Source organism: Lissotriton helveticus, chromosome 5_1 (assembly GCF_964261635.1).
Source record: "Lissotriton helveticus chromosome 5_1, aLisHel1.1, whole genome shotgun sequence".
NCBI lineage: Eukaryota > Metazoa > Chordata > Amphibia > Caudata > Salamandridae > Lissotriton > Lissotriton helveticus.
Genome location: NC_136065.1, coordinates 1,650,836,258 through 1,650,858,729, shown reverse-complemented (window position 1 = coordinate 1,650,858,729; position 22,472 = coordinate 1,650,836,258). Strand labels below are relative to the sequence as shown.

General features: G+C 38.4%; 23 non-coding genes across 23 annotated transcripts; all 23 read right to left on the bottom strand.

Annotated features, from left to right (window-relative positions):
- Window positions 1-2,807: 2,807 nt before the first annotated feature.
- TRNAR-UCG (transfer RNA arginine (anticodon UCG)) lies at window positions 2,808-2,880 on the bottom strand. Its single transcript has one exon. It is a non-coding gene; the product is annotated as a tRNA-Arg (tRNA).
- A 646-nt stretch (window positions 2,881-3,526) lies between these two features.
- On the bottom strand, window positions 3,527-3,599 carry TRNAR-CCU (transfer RNA arginine (anticodon CCU)). The gene has a single exon. It is a non-coding gene; the product is annotated as a tRNA-Arg (tRNA).
- Window positions 3,600-4,400: 801 nt separating this feature from the next.
- TRNAR-UCG (transfer RNA arginine (anticodon UCG)) lies at window positions 4,401-4,473 on the bottom strand. Its single transcript has one exon. It is a non-coding gene; the product is annotated as a tRNA-Arg (tRNA).
- A 646-nt stretch (window positions 4,474-5,119) lies between these two features.
- TRNAR-CCU (transfer RNA arginine (anticodon CCU)) lies at window positions 5,120-5,192 on the bottom strand. The gene has a single exon. It is a non-coding gene; the product is annotated as a tRNA-Arg (tRNA).
- Window positions 5,193-5,995: 803 nt separating this feature from the next.
- TRNAR-UCG (transfer RNA arginine (anticodon UCG)) lies at window positions 5,996-6,068 on the bottom strand. The gene has a single exon. It is a non-coding gene; the product is annotated as a tRNA-Arg (tRNA).
- A 645-nt stretch (window positions 6,069-6,713) lies between these two features.
- Window positions 6,714-6,786, bottom strand: TRNAR-CCU (transfer RNA arginine (anticodon CCU)). The gene has a single exon. It is a non-coding gene; the product is annotated as a tRNA-Arg (tRNA).
- An 803-nt stretch (window positions 6,787-7,589) lies between these two features.
- TRNAR-UCG (transfer RNA arginine (anticodon UCG)) lies at window positions 7,590-7,662 on the bottom strand. Its single transcript has one exon. It is a non-coding gene; the product is annotated as a tRNA-Arg (tRNA).
- Window positions 7,663-8,306: 644 nt separating this feature from the next.
- On the bottom strand, window positions 8,307-8,379 carry TRNAR-UCU (transfer RNA arginine (anticodon UCU)). Its single transcript has one exon. It is a non-coding gene; the product is annotated as a tRNA-Arg (tRNA).
- An 803-nt stretch (window positions 8,380-9,182) lies between these two features.
- TRNAR-UCG (transfer RNA arginine (anticodon UCG)) lies at window positions 9,183-9,255 on the bottom strand. Its single transcript has one exon. It is a non-coding gene; the product is annotated as a tRNA-Arg (tRNA).
- Window positions 9,256-9,901: 646 nt separating this feature from the next.
- TRNAR-CCU (transfer RNA arginine (anticodon CCU)) lies at window positions 9,902-9,974 on the bottom strand. Its single transcript has one exon. It is a non-coding gene; the product is annotated as a tRNA-Arg (tRNA).
- An 803-nt stretch (window positions 9,975-10,777) lies between these two features.
- On the bottom strand, window positions 10,778-10,850 carry TRNAR-UCG (transfer RNA arginine (anticodon UCG)). Its single transcript has one exon. It is a non-coding gene; the product is annotated as a tRNA-Arg (tRNA).
- A 1,510-nt stretch (window positions 10,851-12,360) lies between these two features.
- Window positions 12,361-12,433, bottom strand: TRNAR-UCG (transfer RNA arginine (anticodon UCG)). Its single transcript has one exon. It is a non-coding gene; the product is annotated as a tRNA-Arg (tRNA).
- A 646-nt stretch (window positions 12,434-13,079) lies between these two features.
- On the bottom strand, window positions 13,080-13,152 carry TRNAR-CCU (transfer RNA arginine (anticodon CCU)). The gene has a single exon. It is a non-coding gene; the product is annotated as a tRNA-Arg (tRNA).
- An 804-nt stretch (window positions 13,153-13,956) lies between these two features.
- TRNAR-UCG (transfer RNA arginine (anticodon UCG)) lies at window positions 13,957-14,029 on the bottom strand. Its single transcript has one exon. It is a non-coding gene; the product is annotated as a tRNA-Arg (tRNA).
- Window positions 14,030-14,674: 645 nt separating this feature from the next.
- On the bottom strand, window positions 14,675-14,747 carry TRNAR-CCU (transfer RNA arginine (anticodon CCU)). Its single transcript has one exon. It is a non-coding gene; the product is annotated as a tRNA-Arg (tRNA).
- An 803-nt stretch (window positions 14,748-15,550) lies between these two features.
- Window positions 15,551-15,623, bottom strand: TRNAR-UCG (transfer RNA arginine (anticodon UCG)). Its single transcript has one exon. It is a non-coding gene; the product is annotated as a tRNA-Arg (tRNA).
- Window positions 15,624-16,268: 645 nt separating this feature from the next.
- On the bottom strand, window positions 16,269-16,341 carry TRNAR-CCU (transfer RNA arginine (anticodon CCU)). The gene has a single exon. It is a non-coding gene; the product is annotated as a tRNA-Arg (tRNA).
- Window positions 16,342-17,144: 803 nt separating this feature from the next.
- Window positions 17,145-17,217, bottom strand: TRNAR-UCG (transfer RNA arginine (anticodon UCG)). Its single transcript has one exon. It is a non-coding gene; the product is annotated as a tRNA-Arg (tRNA).
- Window positions 17,218-17,861: 644 nt separating this feature from the next.
- Window positions 17,862-17,934, bottom strand: TRNAR-UCU (transfer RNA arginine (anticodon UCU)). The gene has a single exon. It is a non-coding gene; the product is annotated as a tRNA-Arg (tRNA).
- An 803-nt stretch (window positions 17,935-18,737) lies between these two features.
- Window positions 18,738-18,810, bottom strand: TRNAR-UCG (transfer RNA arginine (anticodon UCG)). Its single transcript has one exon. It is a non-coding gene; the product is annotated as a tRNA-Arg (tRNA).
- A 645-nt stretch (window positions 18,811-19,455) lies between these two features.
- Window positions 19,456-19,528, bottom strand: TRNAR-CCU (transfer RNA arginine (anticodon CCU)). The gene has a single exon. It is a non-coding gene; the product is annotated as a tRNA-Arg (tRNA).
- An 803-nt stretch (window positions 19,529-20,331) lies between these two features.
- On the bottom strand, window positions 20,332-20,404 carry TRNAR-UCG (transfer RNA arginine (anticodon UCG)). The gene has a single exon. It is a non-coding gene; the product is annotated as a tRNA-Arg (tRNA).
- A 1,520-nt stretch (window positions 20,405-21,924) lies between these two features.
- TRNAR-UCG (transfer RNA arginine (anticodon UCG)) lies at window positions 21,925-21,997 on the bottom strand. The gene has a single exon. It is a non-coding gene; the product is annotated as a tRNA-Arg (tRNA).
- Between the last annotated feature and the right edge of the window lie 475 nt (window positions 21,998-22,472).

Below are 22,472 nucleotides of genomic sequence, written 5' to 3'. Positions count from 1 at the left end.
TTACACACACTCAAAGGTTGTATACTTTTCATGAATCCTGACTTGCCCTATTTAAGTAGCTGAAAGCCTTTCACCACCTCTAGAAACAACAGTTACACCAATCCAATTCAAATAATTTTTTCCAAAGGATTATCTTCTGCCGGGTCAAAAATGCATCTGACAATGATAGGTGTTTCAAAAATCGACTTTGTAGTTTCAGAACATCAACATGACTCTGAAGACTACAGAAGTAAAATGGTACCATTTCAAAGTTCCTAATACCTCATAATCATCTGAGAGGAAGCATGTAATAAATATATTTATTTTTCTGGAAAAGTAAGAGTCACCATTGGTTTGCACCTCAGATGGGTCTCGAACCCACAATCCATGGCTTAGGAGGCCAGTGCATTATCCATTAGGCCACTGAGGCACTGATAAATACCCGCAATCTAGAGGCATTATTTAAATGTATTCAATCGTCCAACACTGGTGTCTGCACACAGGACATTTCTCAGTTCTCTCCATAAGTAAACTTCCCATTTTCATCCTCTTCCATCCCCGACTTTAACACTCTATTCTGTGCTATAATGGATACTCTGCATTTGTAGCAAGTGGAGAGAAATTGGAGGAGAACCGTTTTCGAATCAATACTTCTTCTTCCATGGATGCTTTTCTCATTAAACAGGGCTTTGACAGTGGTATCAAGCCGTCCTTGTCTTCAGCAGGACACAGAAACAGGCACCAAGTCTACTAACCAAGTTCAACCACACTCTGCAACTTAATAGACCAGTGCTTTACAAATTAGCCAACTGTGTCATCAGCAAAGGCAGCCAATGTGCCAATCCTTTATAATTCTTCTGTAGTACTTTTCTTTCTCGTAGGCAAAATTAGCACTTTAACTGCACAAATCATACAGATTTTACACTTGAAGCACTCCATGAATTCATACTTACACACCTTGCAGTTCATCCACACACTCTTGAGCTAAAAACCCATTCTGTGAAGTCAAAATTCTGCAAACCTAGTACATATTCAGTGCGTGTACATAGAAGCACTTTTTAATGCCACTTAAATGCACTAGATTTTAGACTGAAGATGCAATCTAAATGACTGTGCAGTATGTACTCCACTTTTTTATTAATTAGGAATGAGAACATGATGGCTATAAGAGTATTGGAAGAGCCTGCTTCCATTCTGAATGGAAACCTGAATTGTGTGACCATTGTCAAAAACCGACCATGAAGGGACTCGAACCCTCTAGCTTCTGATCCGAAGTCAGACGCCTTATCCATTAGTCCACGCGGTCATGTGTCCTGCTGCTTTTATTTTTATACTGTAGGTGGTATGCAAGGTTGGAAAATATATTATTTATAGTTATTTAGGTTTACAAACCATTGTGGGGTTTTTTCAGCTCCTTTCAATTAAATCACTTTTTTGGAATTTATATAATGAGAATGTCACCAGTACGAGAAGATATTGTTTTCTCTTTTGCATTTAAACCTCTTTCTTCATGAGATTAAAGCTCAGAGTATGCTTTATATAGCTCTGGATGTTTCCAGAAGTGGAGAGAAACTGTTTTGAAAGTAGTACAAACTGCTCCTTCCTGGATATTCCAATTTACACACACTCAAAGGTTGTATGCGTTTCATGAATCCTGACTTGCCCTATTCAAGTGCCTGAAAGCCTTTCACCACCTCTAGAAACAACAGTTACACCAATCCAATTCAAATCATTTTTTCCAAAGGAATATCTTCTGCTGGGTCAAAAATGCATCTGACAAAGATAGGTGTTTAAAAATCTACTTTGTAGTTTCAGAACATCAACATGACTCTGAAGAGTACAGAAGTAAAATGGTACCATTTCAAAGTTCCTAATACCTCATAAGCTTCTGAGAGGAAGCATGTAATAAATATGTTTATTTTTCTGGAAAAGTAAGAGTGAACATTGGTTTGCACCTCAGATGGGACTCAAACCCACAATCCGTGGCTTAGGAGGCCAGTGCCTTATCCATTAGGCCACTGAGGCACAGATAAATGCCAGGAATCTAGAGGCATTATTTAAATGTATTCAATCGTCCAACACTGGTGTCTGAACACAGGATATTTCTCAGTTCTCTCCATAAGTAAACTTCCCATTTTCATCCTCTTCCATCCCCGACTTTAACACTCTGTTCTGTGCTATAAAGGAGACTCTGTATTTCTAGCAAGTGGAGAGAAATTGGAGGAGAACCATTTTCGAATCAACACTTCTTCTTCCATGGATGCTTTTCTCAATAAACTGGGTTTTGACAGTGGTATCACGCCGTCCTTGTCTTCAGCAGGACACAGAAACAGGCACCAAGTCTACTAACCAAGTTCAACCACACTCTGCAACTTAATAGACCAGTGCTTTACAAATTAGCCAACTGTGTCATCAGCAAAGGCAGCCAATGTGCCAATCCTTTATAATTCTTCTGTAGTACTTTTCTTTCTCGTAGGCAAAATTAGCAATTTAATTGCACAAATCATACAGATTTTACACTTGAAGCACTCCATGAACACATACTTACACACCTTGCAGTTCATCTACACACACTTTAGCTAAAAACCCATTCTGTCAAGTCAAAATTCTGCAAACCTAGTACATATTCAGTGCGTGTACATAGAAGCACTTTTTAATGCCACTTAAATGCACTAGATTTTAGACTGAAGATGCAATCTAAATGACTGTGCAGTATGTACTCCACTTTATTATTAATTAGGAATGAGAACATGATGGCTATAAGAGTATTGGAAGAGCCTGCTTCCATTCTGAATGGAAACCTGAATTGTGTGACCATTGTCAAAAACCGACCACGAAGGGACTCGAACCCTCAATCTTCTGATCCGAAGTCAGACGCCTTATCCATTAGGCCACGCGGTCATGTGTCCTGCTGCATTTATTTTTATACTGTAGGTGGTATGCAAGGTTGGAAAATATATTATTTATAGTTATTTAGGTTTACAAACCATTGTGGGTTTTTTCAGCTCCTTTCAATTAAATCACTTTTTTGGAATTTATATAATGAGAATGTCACCAGTACGATAAGCTATTGTTTTCTTTTTTGCATTTAAACCTCTTTCTTCATGAGATTAAAGCTCAGTTTATGCTTTATATAGCTCTGGATGTTTCCAGAAGTGGAGAGAAACTGTTTTGAAAATAGAACAAACTGCTCCTTCCTGGATATTCCAATTTACACACACTCAAAGGTTGTATACGTTTCATGAATCCCGACTTGCCCTATTTAAGTAGCTGAAAGCCTTTCACCACCTCTAGAAACAACAGTTACACCAATCCAATTCAAATAATTTTTTCCAAAGGAATATCTTCTGCCGGGTCAAAAATGCATCTGACAAAGATAGGTGTTTCAAAAATCGACTTTGTAGTTTCAGAACATCAACATGACTCTGAAGAGTACAGAAGTAAAATGGTACCATTTCAAAGTTCCTAATACCTCATAAACATCTGAGAGGAAGCATGTAATAAATATATTTATTTTTCTGGAAAAGTAAGAGTGGACATTGGTTTGCACCTCAGATGGGACTCAAACCCACAATCCCTGGCTTAGGAGGCCAGTGCCTTATCCATTAGGCCACTGAGACACAGATAAATGCAGCAATCTAGAGGCATTATTTAAATGTATTCAATCGTCCAACACTGGTGTCTGCACACAGGACATTTCTCAGTTCTCTCCATAAGTAAACTTCCCATTTTCATCCTCTTCCATCCCCGACTTTAACACTCTGTTCTGTGCTATAATGGATACTCTGCATTTGTAGCAAGTGGAGACAAATTGGAGGAGAACCATTTTCGAATCAACACTTCTTCTTCCATGGATGCTTTTCTCATTAAACTGGGCTTTGACAGTGGTATCAAGCCGTCCTTGTCTTCAGCAGGACACAGAAACAGGCACCAAGTCTACTAACCAAGTTCAACCACACTCTGCAACTTAATAGACCAATGCTTTACAAATTAGCCAACTGTGTCATCAGCAAAGGCAGCCAATGTGCCAATCCTTTATAATTCTTCTGTAGTACTTTTCTTTCTCGTAGGCAAAATGAGCATTTTAACTGCACAAATCATACAGATTTTACACTTGAAGCACTACATGAACACATACTTACACACCTTGCAGTTCATCTACACACACTTAAGCTAAAATCCATTCTCTCAAGTCAGAATTCTGCAAACCTAGCACATATTCAGTGCATGTACATAGAAGCACTTTTTAATGCCACTTAAATGCACTATATTTTAGACTGAAGATGCAATCTAAATGACTGTGCAGTATGTACTCCACTTTATTATTAATTAGGAATGAGAACATGATGGCTATGAGAGTATTGGAAGAGCCTGCTTCCATTCTGAATGGAAACCTGAATTGTGTGACCATTGGCAAAAACCGACCACGAAGTGACTCGAACCCTCAATCTTCTGATTCGAAGTCAGACGCCTTATCCATTAGGCCACGCGGTCATGTGTCCAGCTGCGTTTATTTATATACTATAGGTGGTATGCAAGGATGGAAAATAAATTATTTATAGTTATTTAGGTTTACAAACCATTGTGGGGTTTTTTCAGCTCCTTTCAATTAAATCACTTTTTTGGAATTTATATAATGAGAATGTCACCAGTACGATAAGCTATTGTTTTCTTTTTTGCATTTAAACCTCTTTCTTCATGAGATTAAAGCTCAGAGTATGCTTTATATAGCTCTGGATGTTTCCAGAAGTGGAGAGAAACTGTTTTGAAAGTAGTACAAACTGCTCCTTCCTGGATATTCCAATTTACACACACTCAAATGTTGTATACGTTTCATGAATCCTGACTTGCCCTATTCAAGTGCCTGAAAGCCTTTCACCACCTCTAGAAACAACAGTTACACCAATCCAATTCAAATCATTTTTTCCAAAGGAATATCTTCTGCCGGGTCAAAAATGCATCTGACAAAGATAGGTGTTTAAAAATTGACTTTGTAGTTTCAGAACATCAACATGATTCTGAAGAGTACAGAAGTAAAATGGTACCATTTCAAAGTTCCTAATACCTCATAAACATCTGAGAGGAAGCATGTAATAAATATACTTATTTTTCTGGGAAAGTAAGAGTGAACTTTAGTTTGCACCTCAGATGGGACTCGAACCCACAATCCCTGGCTCAGGAGGCCAGTGCCTTATCCATTAGTCCACTGAGGCACAGATAAATGCCAGCAATCTAGAGGCATTATTTAAATGTATTCAATCGTCCAACACTGGTGTCTGCACACAGGATATTTCTCAGTTCTCTCCATAAGTAAACTTCCCATTTTCATCCTCTTCCATCCCCGACTTTAACACTCTGTTCTGTGCTATAATGGAGACTCTGCATTTGTAGCAAGTGCAGAGAAATTGGAGGAGTACCATTTTCGAATCAACACTTCTTCTTCCATGGATGCTTTTCTCATTAAACTGGGATTTGACAGTGGTATCAAGCTGTCCTTGTCTTCAGCAGGACACAGAAACAGGCACCAAGTCTACTAACCAAGTTCAACCACACTCTGCAACTTAATAGACCAGTGCTTTACAAATTAGCCAACTGTGTCATCAGCAAAGGCAGCCAATGTGCCAATCCTTTATAATTCTTCTGTAGTACTTTTCTTTCTCGTAGGCAAAATTAGCACTTTAACTTCACAAATCATACAGATTTTACACTTGAAGCACCCCATGAACACATACTTACACACCTTGCAGTTCATCTACACACACTTAAGCTAAAAACCCATTCTGTGAAGTCAAAATTCTGCAAACCTAGTACATATTCAGTGCGTGTACATAGAAGCACTTTTTAATGCCACTTAAATGCACTAGATTTTAGACTGTAGATGCAATCTAAATGACTGTGCAGTATGTACTCCACTTTATTATTAATTAGGAATGAGAACATGATGGCTATGAGAGTATTGGAAGAGCCTGCTTCCATTCTGAATGTAAACCTGAATTGTGTGACCATTGGCAAAAACCGACCACGAAGGGACTCGAACCCTCAATCTTCTGATTCGAAGTCAGACGCCTTATCCATTAAGCCACGCGGTCATGTGTCCTGCTGCGTTTATTTATATACTGTAGGTGGTATGCAAGGATGGAAAATATATTATTTATAGTTATTTAGGTTTACAAACCATTGTGGGGTTTTTTCAGCTCCTTTCAATTAAATCACTTTTTTGGAATTTATATAATGAGAATGTCACCAGTACGATAAGCTATTGTTTCCTTTTTTCATTTAAACCTCTTTCTTCATGAGATTAAAGCTCAGAGTATGCTTTATATAGCTCTGGATGTTTCCAGAAGTGGAGAGAAACTGTTTTGAAAGTAGTACAAACTGCTCCTTCATGGATATTCCAATTTACACACACTCAAAGGTTGTATACGTTTCATGAATCCTGACTTTCCCTATTCAAGTGCCTGAAAGCCTTTCACCACCTCTAGGAACAACAGTTACACCAATCCAATTCAAATAATTTTTTCCAAAGGAATATCTTCTGCCGGGTCAAAACTGCATCTGACAAAGATAGGTGTTTAAAAATCGACTTTGTAGTTTCAGAACATCAACATGACTCTGAAGAGTACAGAAGTAAAATGGTACCATTTCAAAGTTCCTAATACCTCATAAACATCTGAGAGGATGCATGCAATAAATATACTTATTTTTCTGGAAAAGAAAGAGTGAACTTTGGTTTGCACCTCAGATGGGACTCGAACCCACAATCCCTGGCTTAGGAGGCCAGTGCCTTATCCATTAGGCCACTGAGGCACAGATAAATGCCAGCAATCTAGAGGCATTATTTAAATGTATTCAATCGTCCAACACTGGTGTCTGCACACAGGATATTTCTCAGTTCTCTCCATAAGTAAACTTCCCATTTTCATCCTCTTCCATCCCCGACTTTAACACTCTGTTCTGTGCTATAATGGAGACTCTGCATTTGTAGCAAGTGCAGAGAAATTGGAGGAGTACCATTTTCGAATCAACACTTCTTCTTCCATGGATGCTTTTCTCATTAAACTGGGCTTTGACAGTGGTATCAAGCCGTCCTTGTCTTCAGCAGGACACATAAACAGGCACCAAGTCTACTAACCAAGTTCAACCACACTCTGCAACTTAATAGACCAGTGCTTTACAAATTAGCCAACTGTGTCATCAGCAAAGGCAGCCAATGTGCCAATCCTATATAATTCTTCTGTAGTACTTTTCTTTCTCGTAGGCAAAATTAGCACTTTAACTGCACAAATCATACAGATTTTACACTTGAAGCACTCCATGAACACATACTTACACACCTTGCAGTTCATCTACACACACTTAAGCTAAAAACCCATTCTGTGAAGTCAAAAGTCTGCAATCCTAGTACATATTCAGTGCGTGTACATAGAAGCACTTTTTAATGCCACTAAAATGCACTAGATTTTAGACTGAAGATGCAATCTAAATGACTGTGCAGTATGTACTCCACTTTATTATTAATTAGGAATGAGAACATGATGGCTATGAGAGTATTGGAAGAGCCTGCTTCCATTCTGAATGTAAACCTGAATTGTGTGACCATTGGCAAAAACCGACCACGAAGGGACTCGAACCCTCAATCTTCTGATTCGAAGTCAGACGCCTTATCCATTAGGCCACGCGGTCATGTGTCTTGCTGCATTTATTTATATACTGTAGGTGGTATGCAAGGATGGAAAATAAATTATTTATAGTTATTTAAGTTTACAAACCATTGTGGGGTTTTTTCAGCTCCTTTCAATTAAATCACTTTTTTGGAATTTATATAATGAGAATGTCACCAGTACGATAAGCTATTGTTTTCTTTTTTGCATTTAAAACTCTTTCTTCATGAGATTAAAGCTCAGAGTATGCTTTATATAGCTCTGGATGTTTCCAGAAGTGGAGAGAAACTGTTTTGAAAGTAGTACAAACTGCTCCTTCCTGGATATTCCAATTTACACACACTCAAAGGTTGTATACGTTTCATGAATCCTGACTTGCCCTATTCAAGTGCCTGAAAGCCTTTCACCACCTCTAGGAACAACAGTTACACCAATCCAATTCAAATCATTTTTTCCAAAGGAATATCTTCTGCCGGGTCAAAAATGCATCTGACAAAGATAGGTGTTTAAAAATTGACTTTGTAGTTTCAGAACATCAACATGACTGAAGAGTACAGAAGTAAAATGGTACCATTTCAAAGTTCCTAATACCTCATAAACATCTGAGAGGAAGCATGTAATAAATATACTTATTTTTCTGGAAAAGTAAGAGTGAACTTTGGTTTGCACCTCAGATGGGACTCGAACCCACAATCCCTGGCTTAGAAGGCCAGTGCCTTATCCATTAGGCCACTGAGGCACAGATAAATGCCAGTGATCTAGAGGCATTATTTAAATGTATTCAATCGTCCAACACTGGTGTGTGCACACAGGATATTTCTCAGTTCTCTCCATAAGTAAACTTCCCATTTTCATCCTCTTTCATCCCCGACTTTAACACTCTGTTCTGTGCTATAATGGAGACTCTGCATTTGTAGCAAGTGCAGAGAAATTGGAGGAGTACCATTTTCGAATCAACACTTCTTCTTCCATGGATGCTTTTCTCATTAAACTGGGCTTTGACAGTGGTATCAAGCCGTCCTTGTCTTCAGCAGGACACAGAAACAGGCACCAAGTCTACTAACCAAGTTCAACCACACTCTGCAACTTAATAGACCAATTCTTTACAAATTAGCCAACTGTGTCATCAGCAAAGGCAGCCAATGTGCCAATCCTTTATAATTCTTCTGTAGTACTTTTCTTTCTCGTAGGCAAATTTAGCACTTTAACTGCACAAATCAAACAGATTTTACACTTGAAGCACTCCATGAACACATACTTACACACCTTGCAGTTCATCTACACACACTTAAGCTAAAAACCCATTCTGTGAAGTCAAAATTCTGCAAACCTAGTACATATTCAGTGCGTGTACATAGAAGCACTTTTTAATGCCACTTAAATGCACTAGATTTTAGACTGAAGATGCAATCTAAATGACTGTGCAGTATGTACTCCACTTTATTATTAATTAGGAATGAGAACATGATGGCTATGAGAGTATTGGAAGAGCCTGCTTCCATTCTGAATGGAAACCTGAATTGTGTGACCATTGGCAAAAACCGACCACGAAGGGACCCGAACCCTCAATCTTCTGATTCGAAGTCAGACGCCTTATCCATTAGGCCACGCGGTCATGTGTCCCGCTGCGTTTATTTATATACTGTAGGTGGTATGCAAGGATGGAAAATAAATTATTTATAGTTATTTAAGTTTACAAACCATTGTGGGGTTTTTTCAGCTCCTTTCAATTAAATCACTTTTTTGGAATTTATATAATGAGAATGTCACCAGTACGATAAGCTATTGTTTTCTTTTTTGCATTTAAACCTCTTTCTTCATGAGATTAAAGCTCAGAGTATGCTTTATATAGCTCTGGATGTTTCCAGATTTGGAGAGAAACTGTTTTGAAAGTAGTACAAACTGCTCCTTCCTGGATATTCCAATTTACACACACTCAAAGGTTGTATACGTTTCATGAATCCTGACTTTCCCTATTCAAGTGCCTGAAAGCCTCTTACCACCTCTAGGAACAACAGTTACACCAATCCAATTCAAATAATTTTTTCCAAAGGAATATCTTCTGCCGGGTCAAAACTGCATCTGACAAAGATAGGTGTTTAAAAATCGACTTTGTAGTTTCAGAACATCAACATGACTCTGAAGAGTACAGAAGTAAAATGGTACCATTTCAAAGTTCCTAATACCTCATAAACATCTGAGAGGATGCATGCAATAAATATACTTATTTTTCTGGAAAAGTAAGAGTGAACTTTGGTTTGCACCTCAGATGGGACTCTAACCCACAATCCCTGGCTTAGGAGGCCAGTGCCTTATCCATTAGGCCACTGAGGCACAGATAAATGCCAGCAATCTAGAGGCATTATTTAAATGTATTCAATCGTCCAACACTGGTGTCTGTACACAGGATATTTCTCAGTTCTCTCCATAAGTAAACTTCCCATTTTCATCCTCTTCCATCCCCGACTTTAACACTCTGTTCTGTGCTATAATGGAGACTCTGCATTTGTAGCAAGTGCAGAGAAATTGGAGGAGTACCATTTTCGAATCAACACTTCTTCTTCCATGGATGCTTTTCTCATTAAACTGGGCTTTGACAGTGGTATCAAGCCGTCCTTGTCTTCAGCAGGACACATAAACAGGCACCAAGTCTACTAACCAAGTTCAACCACACTCTGCAACTTAATAGACCAGTGCTTTACAAATTAGCCAACTGTGTCATCAGCAAAGGCAGCCAATGTGCCAATCCTATATAATTCTTCTGTAGTACTTTTCTTTCTCGTAGGCAAAATTAGCACTTTAACTGCACAAATCATACAGATTTTACACTTGAAGCACTCCATGAACACATACTTACACACCTTGCAGTTCATCTACACACACTTAAGCTAAAAACCCATTCTGTGAAGTCAAAAGTCTGCAAACCTAGTACATATTCAGTGCGTGTACATAGAAGCACTTTTTAATGCCACTAAAATGCACTAGATTTTAGACTGAAGATGCAATCTAAATGACTGTGCAGTATGTACTCCACTTTATTATTAATTAGGAATGAGAACATGATGGCTATGAGAGTATTGGAAGAGCCTGCTTCCATTCTGAATGTAAACCTGAATTGTGTGACCATTGGCAAAAAACGACCACGAAGGGACTCGAACCCTCAATCTTCTGATTCGAAGTCAGACGCCTTATCCATTAGGCCACGCGGTCATGTGTCTTGCTGTGTTTATTTATATACTGTAGGTGGTATGCAAGGATGGAAAATAAATTATTTATAGTTATTTAAGTTTACAAACCATTGTGGGGTTTTTTCAGCTCCTTTCAATTAAATCACTTTTTTGGAATTTATATAATGAGAATGTCACCAGTACGATAAGCTATTGTTTTCTTTTTTGCATTTAAAACTCTTTCTTCATGAGATTAAAGCTCAGAGTATGCTTTATATAGCTCTGGATTTTCCAGAAGTGGAGAGAAACTGTTTTGAAAGTAGTACAAACTGCTCCTTCCTGGATATTCCAATTTACACACACTCAAAGGTTGTACACGTTTCATGAATCCTGACTTGCCCTATTCAAGTGCCTGAAAGCCTTTCACCACCTCTAGGAACAACAGTTACACCAATCCAATTCAAATCATTTTTTCCAAAGGAATATCTTCTGCCGGGCATCTGACAAAGATAGGTGTTTAAAAATTGACTTTGTAGTTTCAGAACATCAACATGACTGAAGAGTACAGAAGTAAAATGGTACCATTTCAAAGTTCCTAATACCTCATAAACATCTGAGAGGAAGCATGTAATAAATATACTTATTTTTCTGGAAAAGTAAGAGTGAACTTTGGTTTGCACCTCAGATGGGACTCGAACCCACAAACCCTGGCTTAGAAGGCCAGTGCATTATCCATTAGGCCACTGAGGCACAGATAAATGCCAGTGATCTAGAGGCATTATTTAAATGTATTCAATCGTCCAACACTGGTGTCTGCACACAGGATATTTCTCAGTTCTCTCCATAAGTAAACTTCCCATTTTCATCCTCTTCCATCCCCGACTTTAACACTCTGTTCTGTGCTATAATGGAGACTCTGCATTTGTAGCAAGTGCAGAGAAATTGGAGGAGTACCATTTTCGAATCAACACTTCTTCTTCCATGGATGCTTTTCTCATTAAACTGGGCTTTGACAGTGGTATCAAGCCGTCCTTGTCTTCAGCAGGACACAGAAACAGGCACCAAGTCTACTAACCAAGTTCAACCACACTCTGCAACTTAATAGACCAATGCTTTACAAATTAGCCAACTGTGTCATCAGCAAAGGCAGCCAATGTGCCAATCCTTTATAATTCTTCTGTAGTACTTTTCTTTCTCGTAGGCAAATTTAGCACTTTAACTGCACAAATCAAACAGATTTTACACTTGAAGCACTCCATGAACACATACTTACACACCTTGCAGTTCATCTACACACACTTAAGCTAAAAACCCATTCTGTGAAGTCAAAATTCTGCAAACCTAGTACATATTCAGTGCGTGTACATAGAAGCACTTTTTAATGCCACTTAAATGCACTAGATTTTAGACTGAAGATGCAATCTAAATGACTGTGCAGTATGTACTCCACTTTATTATTAATTAGGAATGAGAACATGATGGCTATGAGAGTATTGGAAGAGCCTGCTTCCATTCTGAATGGAAACCTGAATTGTGTGACCATTGGCAAAAACCGACCACGAAGGGACCCGAACCCTCAATCTTCTGATTCGAAGTCAGACGCCTTATCCATTAGGCCACGCGGTCATGTGTCCTGCTGCGTTTATTTATATACTGTAGGTGGTATGCAAGGATGGAAAATACATTATTTATAGTTATTTAAGTTTACAAACCATTGTGGGGTTTTTTCAGCTCCTTTCAATTAAATCACTTTTTTGGAATTTATATAATGAGAATGTCACCAGTACGATAAGCTATTGTTTTCTTTTTTGCATTTAAACCTCTTTCTTCATGAGATTAAAGCTCAGAGTATGCTTTATATAGCTCTGGATGTTTCCAGAAGTGGAGAGAAACTGTTTTGAAAGTAGTACAAACTGCTCCTTCCTGGATATTCCAATTTACACACACTCAAAGGTTGTATACGTTTCATGAATCCTGACTTGCCCTATTCAAGTGCCTGAAAGCCTTTCACCACCTCTAGAAACAACAGTTACACCAATCCAATTCAAATCATTTTTTCCAAAGGAATATCTTCTGCCGGGTCAAAAATGCATCTGACAAAGATAGGTGTTTAAAAATTGACTTTGTAGTTTCAGAACATCAACATGACTCTGAAGAGTACAGAAGTAAAATGGTACCATTTCAAAGTTCCTAATACCTCATAAACATCTGAGAGGAAGCATGTAATAAATATACTTATTTTTCTGGAAAAGTAAGAGTGAACTTTAGTTTGCACCTCAGATGGGACTCGAACCCACAATCCCTGGCTCAGGAGGCCAGCCCCTTATCCATTAGGCCACTGAGGCACAGATAAATGCCAGCAATCTAGAGGCATTATTTAAATGTATTCAATCGTCCAACACTGGTGTCTGCACACAGGATATTTCTCAGTTCTCTCCATAAGTAAACTTCCCATTTTCATCCTCTTCCATCCCCGACTTTAACACTCTGTTCTGTGCTATAATGGAGACTCTGCATTTGTAGCAAGTGCAGAGAAATTGGAGGAGTACCATTTTCGAATCAACACTTCTTCTTCCATGGATGCTTTTCTCATTAAACTGGGCTTTGACAGTGGTATCAAGCTGTCCTTGTCTTCAGCAAGACACAGAAACAGGCACCAAGTCTACTAACCAAGTTCAACCACACTCTGCAACTTAATAGACCAGTGCTTTACAAATTAGCCAACTGTGTCATCAGCAAAGGCAGCCAATGTGCCAATCTTTTTTTAATTCTTCTGTAGTACTTTTCTTTCTCGTAGGCAAAATTAGCACTTTAACTTCACAAATCATACAGATTTTACACTTGAAGCACCCCATGAACACATACTTACACACCTTGCAGTTCATCTACACACACTTAAGCTAAAAACCCATTCTGTGAAGTCAAAATTCTGCAAACCTAGTACATATTCAGTGCGTGTACATAGAAGCACTTTTTAATGCCACTTAAATGCACTAGATTTTAGACTGTAGATGCAATCTAAATGACTGTGCAGTATGTACTCCACTTTATTATTAATTAGGAATGAGAACATGATGGCTATGAGAGTATTGGAAGAGCCTGCTTCCATTCTGAATGTAAACCTGAATTGTGTGACCATTGGCAAAAACCGACCACGAAGGGACTCGAACCCTCAATCTTCTGATTCGAAGTCAGACGCCTTATCCATTAGGCCAAGCGGTCATGTTTCCTGCTGCGTTTATTTATATACTGTAGGTGGTATGCAAGGATGGAAAATATATTATTTATAGTTATTTAGGTTTACAAACCATTGTGGGGTTTTTTCAGCTCCTTTCAATTAAATCACTTTTTTGGAATTTATATAATGAGAATGTCACCAGTACGATAAGCTATTGTTTCCTTTTTTCATTTAAACCTCTTTCTTCATGAGATTAAAGCTCTGAGTATGCTTTATATAGCTCTGGATGTTTCCAGAAGTGGAGAGAAACTGTTTTGAAAGTAGTACAAACTGCTCCTTCCTGGATATTCCAATTTACACACACTCAAAGGTTGTATACGTTTCATGAATCCTGACTTGCCCTATTCAAGTGCCTGAAAGCCTTTCACCACCTCTAGGAACAACAGTTACACCAATCCAATTCAAATCATTTTTTCCAAAGGAATATCTTCTGCCGGGTCAAAAATGCATCTGACAAAGATAGGTGTTTAAAAATCGACTTTTTAGTTTCAGAACATCAACATGACTCTGAAGAGTACAGAAGTAAAATGGTACCATTTCAAAGTTCCTAATACCTCATAAACATCTGAGAGGAAGCATGTAATAAATATACTTATTTTTCTGGAAAAGTAAGAGTGAACTTTGGTTTGCACCTCAGATGGGACTCGAACCCACAATCCCTGGCTTAGGAGGCCAGTGCCTTATCCATTAGGCCACTGAGGCACAGATAAATGTCAGCGATCAAGAGGCATTATTTAAATGTATTCAATCGTCCAACACTGGTGTCTGTACACAGGATATTTCTCAGTTCTCTCCATAAGTAAACTTCCCATTTTCATCCTCTTCCATCCCCGACTTTAACAAACTGTTCTGTGCTATAATGGAGACTCTGCATTTGTAGCAAGTGCAGAGAAATTGGAGGAGTACCATTTTCGAATCAACACTTCTTCTTCCATGGATGCTTTTCTCATTAAACTGGGCTTTGACAGTGGTATCAAGCCGTCCTTGTCTTCAGCAGGACACAGAAACAGGCACCAAGTCTACTAACCAAGTTCAACCACACTCTGCAACTTAATAGACCAGTGCTTTACAAATTAGCCAACTGTGTCATCAGCAAAGGCAGCCAATGTGCCAATCCTATATAATTCTTCTGTAGTACTTTTCTTTCTCGTAGGCAAAATTAGCACTTTAACTGCACAAATCATACAGATTTTACACTTGAAGCACTCCATGAACACATACTTACACACCTTGCAGTTCATCTACACACACTTAAGCTAAAAACCCATTCTGTGAAGTCAAAATTCTGCAAACCTAGTACATATTCAGTGCGTGTACATAGAAGCACTTTTTAATGCCACTTAAATGCACTAGATTTTAGAGTGTAGATGCAATCTAAATGACTGTGCAGTATGTACTCCACTTTATTAATAATTAGGAATGAGAACATGATGGCTATGAGAGTATTGGAAGAGCCTGCTTCCATTCTGAATGTAAACCTGAATTGTGTGACCATTGGCAAAAACCGACCACGAAGGGACTCGAACCCTCAATCTTCTGATTCGAAGTCAGACGCCTTATCCATTAGGCCACGCGGTCATGTGTCCTGCTGCGTTTATTTATATACTGTAGGTGGTATGCAAGGATGGAAAATATATTATTTATAGTTATTTAGGTTTACAAACCATTGTGGGGTTTTTTCAGCTCCTTTCAATTAAATCACTTTTTTGGAATTTATATAATGAGAATGTCACCAGTACGATAAGCTATTGTTTCCTTTTTTCATTTAAACCTCTTTCTTCATGAGATTAAAGCTCAGAGTATGCTTTATATAGCTCTGGATGTTTCCAGAAGTGGAGAGAAACTGTTTTGAAAGTAGTACAAACTGCTCCTTCATGGATATTCCAATTTACACACACTCAAAGGTTGTATACGTTTCATGAATCCTGACTTTCCCTATTCAAGTGCCTGAAAGCCTTTCACCACCTCTAGGAACAACAGTTACACCAATCCAATTCAAATAATTTTTTCCAAAGGAATATCTTCTGCCGGGTCAAAACTGCATCTGACAAAGATAGGTGTTTAAAAATCGACTTTGTAGTTTCAGAACATCAACATGACTCTGAAGAGTACAGAAGTAAAATGGTACCATTTCAAAGTTCCTAATACCTCATAAACATCTGAGAGGATGCATGCAATAAATATACTTATTTTTCTGGAAAAGAAAGAGTGAACTTTGGTTTGCACCTCAGATGGGACTCGAACCCACAATCCCTGGCTTAGGAGGCCAGTGCCTTATCCATTAGGCCACTGAGGCACAGATAAATGCCAGCAATCTAGAGGCATTATTTAAATGTATTCAATCGTCCAACACTGGTGTCTGTACACAGGATATTTCTCAGTTCTCTCCATAAGTAAACTTCCCATTTTCATCCTCTTCCATCCCCGACTTTAACACTCTGTTCTGTGCTATAATGGAGACTCTGCATTTGTAGCAAGTGCAGAGAAATTGGAGGAGTACCATTTTCGAATCAACACTTCTTCTTCCATGGATGCTTTTCTCATTAAACTGGGCTTTGACAGTGGTATCAAGCCGTCCTTGTCTTCAGCAGGACACATAAACAGGCACCAAGTCTACTAACCAAGTTCAACCACACTCTGCAACTTAATAGACCAGTGCTTTACAAATTAGCCAACTGTGTCATCAGCAAAGGCAGCCAATGTGCCAATCCTATATAATTCTTCTGTAGTACTTTTATTTCTCGTAGGCAAAATTAGCACTTTAACTGCACAAATCATACAGATTTTACACTTGAAGCACTCCATGAACACATACTTACACACCTTGCAGTTCATCTACACACACTTAAGCTAAAAACCCATTCTGTGAAGTCAAAAGTCTGCAAACCTAGTACATATTCAGTGCGTGTACATAGAAGCACTTTTTAATGCCACTAAAATGCACTAGATTTTAGACTGAAGATGCAATCTAAATGACTGTGCAGTATGTACTCCACTTTATTATTAATTAGGAATGAGAACATGATGGCTATGAGAGTATTGGAAGAGCCTGCTTCCATTCTGAATGTAAACCTGAATTGTGTGACCATTGGCAAAAACCGACCACGAAGGGACTCGAACCCTCAATCTTCTGATTCGAAGTCAGACGCCTTATCCATTAGGCCACGCGGTCATGTGTCTTGCTGCGTTTATTTATATACTGTAGGTGGTATGCAAGGATGGAAAATAAATTATTTATAGTTATTTAAGTTTACAAACCATTGTGGGGTTTTTTCAGCTCCTTTCAATTAAATCACTTTTTTGGAATTTATATAATGAGAATGTCACCAGTACGATAAGCTATTGTTTTCTTTTTTGCATTTAAAACTCTTTCTTCATGAGATTAAAGCTCAGAGTATGCTTTATATAGCTCTGGATATTTCCAGAAGTGGAGAGAAACTGTTTTGAAAGTAGTACAAACTGCTCCTTCCTGGATATTCCAATTTACACACACTCAAAGGTTGTATACGTTTCATGAATCCTGACTTGCCCTATTCAAGTGCCTGAAAGCCTTTCACCACCTCTAGGAACAACAGTTACACCAATCCAATTCAAATCATTTTTTCCAAAGGAATATCTTCTGCCGGGTCAAAAATGCATCTGACAAAGATAGGTGTTTAAAAATTGACTTTGTAGTTTCAGAACATCAACATGACTGAAGAGTACAGAAGTAAAATGGTACCATTTCAAAGTTCCTAATACCTCATAAACATCTGAGAGGAAGCATGTAATAAATATACTTATTTTTCTGGAAAAGTAAGAGTGAACTTTGGTTTGCACCTCAGATGGGACTCGAACCCACAATCCCTGGCTTAGAAGGCCAGTGCCTTATCCATTAGGCCACTGAGGCACAGATAAATGCCAGTGATCTAGAGGCATTATTTAAATGTATTCAATCGTCCAACACTGGTGTCTGCACACAGGATATTTCTCAGTTCTCTCCATAAGTAAACTTCCCATTTTCATCCTCTTCCATCCCCGACTTTAACACTCTGTTCTGTGCTATAATGGAGACTCTGCATTTGTAGCAAGTGCAGAGAAATTGGAGGAGTACCATTTTCGAATCAACACTTCTTCTTCCATGGATGCTTTTCTCATTAAACTGGGCTTTGACAGTGGTATCAAGCCGTCCTTGTCTTCAGCAGGACACATAAACAGGCACCAAGTCTACTAACCAAGTTCAACCACACTCTGCAACTTAATAGACCAGTGCTTTACAAATTAGCCAACTGTGTCATCAGCAAAGGCAGCCAATGTGCCAATCCTATATAATTCTTCTGTAGTACTTTTCTTTCTCGTAGGCAAAATTAGCACTTTAACTGCACAAATCATACAGATTTTACACTTGAAGCACTCCATGAACACATACTTACACACCTTGCAGTTCATCTACACACACTTAAGCTAAAAACCCATTCTGTGAAGTCAAAAGTCTGCAAACCTAGTACATATTCAGTGCGTGTACATAGAAGCACTTTTTAATGCCACTAAAATGCACTAGATTTTAGACTGAAGATGCAATCTAAATGACTGTGCAGTATGTACTCCACTTTATTATTAATTAGGAATGAGAACATGATGGCTATGAGAGTATTGGAAGAGCCTGCTTCCATTCTGAATGTAAACCTGAATTGTGTGACCATTGGCAAAAACCGACCACGAAGGGACTCAAACCCTCAATCTTCTGATTCGAAGTCAGACGCCTTATCCATTAGGCCACGCGGTCATGTGTCCTGCTGCGTTTATTTATATACTGTAGGTGGTATGCAAGGATGGAAAATATATTATTTATAGTTATTTAGGTTTACAAACCATTGTGGGGTTTTTTCAGCTCCTTTCAATTAAATCACTTTTTGGGAATTTATATAATGAGAATGTCACCAGTACGATAAGCTATTGTTTCCTTTTTTCATTTAAACCTCTTTCTTCATGAGATTAAAGCTCAGAGTATGCTTTATATAGCTCTGGATGTTTCCAGAAGTGGAGAGAAACTGTTTTGAAAGTAGTACAAACTGCTCCTTCCTGGATATTCCAATTTACACACACTCAAAGGTTGTATACGTTTCATGAATCCTGACTTTCCCTATTCAAGTGCCTGAAAGCCTCTTACCACCTCTAGGAACAACAGTTACACCAATCCAATTCAAATAATTTTTTCCAAAGGAATATCTTCTGCCGGGTCAAAACTGCATCTGACAAAGATAGGTGTTTAAAAATCGACTTTGTAGTTTCAGAACATCAACATGACTCTGAAGAGTACAGAAGTAAAATGGTACCATTTCAAAGTTCCTAATACCTCATAAACATCTGAGAGGATGCATGCAATAAATATACTTATTTTTCTGGAAAAGTAAGAGTGAACTTTGGTTTGCACCTCAGATGGGACTCTAACCCACAATCCCTGGCTTAGGAGGCCAGTGCCTTATCCATTAGGCCACTGAGGCACAGATAAATGCCAGCAATCTAGAGGCATTATTTAAATGTATTCAATCGTCCAACACTGGTGTCTGTACACAGGATATTTCTCAGTTCTCTCCATAAGTAAACTTCCCATTTTCATCCTCTTCCATCCCCGACTTTAACACTCTGTTCTGTGCTATAATGGAGACTCTGCATTTGTAGCAAGTGCAGAGAAATTGGAGGAGTACCATTTTCGAATCAACACTTCTTCTTCCATGGATGCTTTTCTCATTAAACTGGGCTTTGACAGTGGTATCAAGCCGTCCTTGTCTTCAGCAGGACACATAAACAGGCACCAAGTCTACTAACCAAGTTCAACCACACTCTGCAACTTAATAGACCAGTGCTTTACAAATTAGCCAACTGTGTCATCAGCAAAGGCAGCCAATGTGCCAATCCTATATAATTCTTCTGTAGTACTTTTCCTTCTTGTAGGCAAAATTAGCACTTTAACTGCACAAATCATACAGATTTTACACTTGAAGCACTCCATGAACACATACTTACACACCTTGCAGTTCATCTACACACACTTAAGCTAAAAACCCATTCTGTGAAGTCAAAAGTCTGCAAACCTAGTACATATTCAGTGCGTGTACATAGAAGCACTTTTTAATGCCACTAAAATGCACTAGATTTTAGACTGAAGATGCAATCTAAATGACTGTGCAGTATGTACTCCACTTTATTATTAATTAGGAATGAGAACATGATGGCTATGAGAGTATTGGAAGAGCCTGCTTCCATTCTGAATGTAAACCTGAATTGTGTGACCATTGGCAAAAACCGACCACGAAGGGACTCGAACCCTCAATCTTCTGATTCGAAGTCAGACGCCTTATCCATTAGGCCACGCGGTCATGTGTCTTGCTGCGTTTATTTATATACTGTAGGTGGTATGCAAGGATGGAAAATAAATTATTTATAGTTATTTAAGTTTACAAACCATTGTGGGGTTTTTTCAGCTCCTTTCAATTAAATCACTTTTTTGGAATTTATATAATGAGAATGTCACCAGTACGATAAGCTATTGTTTTCTTTTTTGCATTTAAAACTCTTTCTTCATGAGATTAAAGCTCAGAGTATGCTTTATATAGCTCTGGATTTTTCCAGAAGTGGAGAGAAACTGTTTTGAAAGTAGTACAAACTGCTCCTTCCTGGATATTCCAATTTACACACACTCAAAGGTTGTACACGTTTCATGAATCCTGACTTGCCCTATTCAAGTGCCTGAAAGCCTTTCACCACCTCTAGGAACAACAGTTACACCAATCCAATTCAAATCATTTTTTCCAAAGGAATATCTTCTGCCGGGTCAAAAATGCATCTGACAAAGATAGGTGTTTAAAAATTGACTTTGTAGTTTCAGAACATCAACATGACTGAAGAGTACAGAAGTAAAATGGTACCATTTCAAAGTTCCTAATACCTCATAAACATCTGAGAGGAAGCATGTAATAAATATACTTATTTTTCTGGAAAAGTAAGAGTGAACTTTGGTTTGCACCTCAGATGGGACTCGAACCCACAAACCCTGGCTTAGAAGGCCAGTGCATTATCCATTAGGCCACTGAGGCACAGATAAATGCCAGTGATCTAGAGGCATTATTTAAATGTATTCAATCGTCCAACACTGGTGTCTGCACACAGGATATTTCTCAGTTCTCTCCATAAGTAAACTTCCCATTTTCATCCTCTTCCATCCCCGACTTTAACACTCTGTTCTGTGCTATAATGGAGACTCTGCATTTGTAGCAAGTGCAGAGAAATTGGAGGAGTACCATTTTCGAATCAACACTTCTTCTTCCATGGATGCTTTTCTCATTAAACTGGGCTTTGACAGTGGTATCAAGCCGTCCTTGTCTTCAGCAGGACACAGAAACAGGCACCAAGTCTACTAACCAAGTTCAACCACACTCTGCAACTTAATAGACCAATGCTTTACAAATTAGCCAACTGTGTCATCAGCAAAGGCAGCCAATGTGCCAATCCTTTATAATTCTTCTGTAGTACTTTTCTTTCTCGTAGGCAAATTTAGCACTTTAACTGCACAAATCAAACAGATTTTACACTTGAAGCACTCCATGAACACATACTTACACACCTTGCAGTTCATCTACACACACTTAAGCTAAAAACCCATTCTGTGAAGTCAAAATTCTGCAAACCTAGTACATATTCAGTGCGTGTACATAGAAGCACTTTTTAATGCCACTTAAATGCACTAGATTTTAGACTGAAGATGCAATCTAAATGACTGTGCAGTATGTACTCCACTTTATTATTAATTAGGAATGAGAACATGATGGCTATGAGAGTATTGGAAGAGCCTGCTTCCATTCTGAATGGAAACCTGAATTGTGTGACCATTGGCAAAAACCGACCACGAAGGGACCCGAACCCTCAATCTTCTGATTCGAAGTCAGACGCCTTATCCATTAGGCCACGCGGTCATGTGTCCTGCTGCGTTTATTTATATACTGTAGGTGGTATGCAAGGATGGAAAATACATTATTTATAGTTATTTAAGTTTACAAACCATTGTGGGGTTTTTTCAGCTCCTTTCAATTAAATCACTTTTTTGGAATTTATATAATGAGAATGTCACCAGTACGATAAGCTATTGTTTTCTTTTTTGCATTTAAACCTCTTTCTTCATGAGATTAAAGCTCAGAGTATGCTTTATATAGCTCTGGATGTTTCCAGAAGTGGAGAGAAACTGTTTTGAAAGTAGTACAAACTGCTCCTTCCTGGATATTCCAATTTACACACACTCAAAGGTTGTATACGTTTCATGAATCCTGACTTGCCCTATTCAAGTGCCTGAAAGCCTTTCACCACCTCTAGAAACAACAGTTACACCAATCCAATTCAAATCATTTTTTCCAAAGGAATATCTTCTGCCGGGTCAAAAATGCATCTGACAAA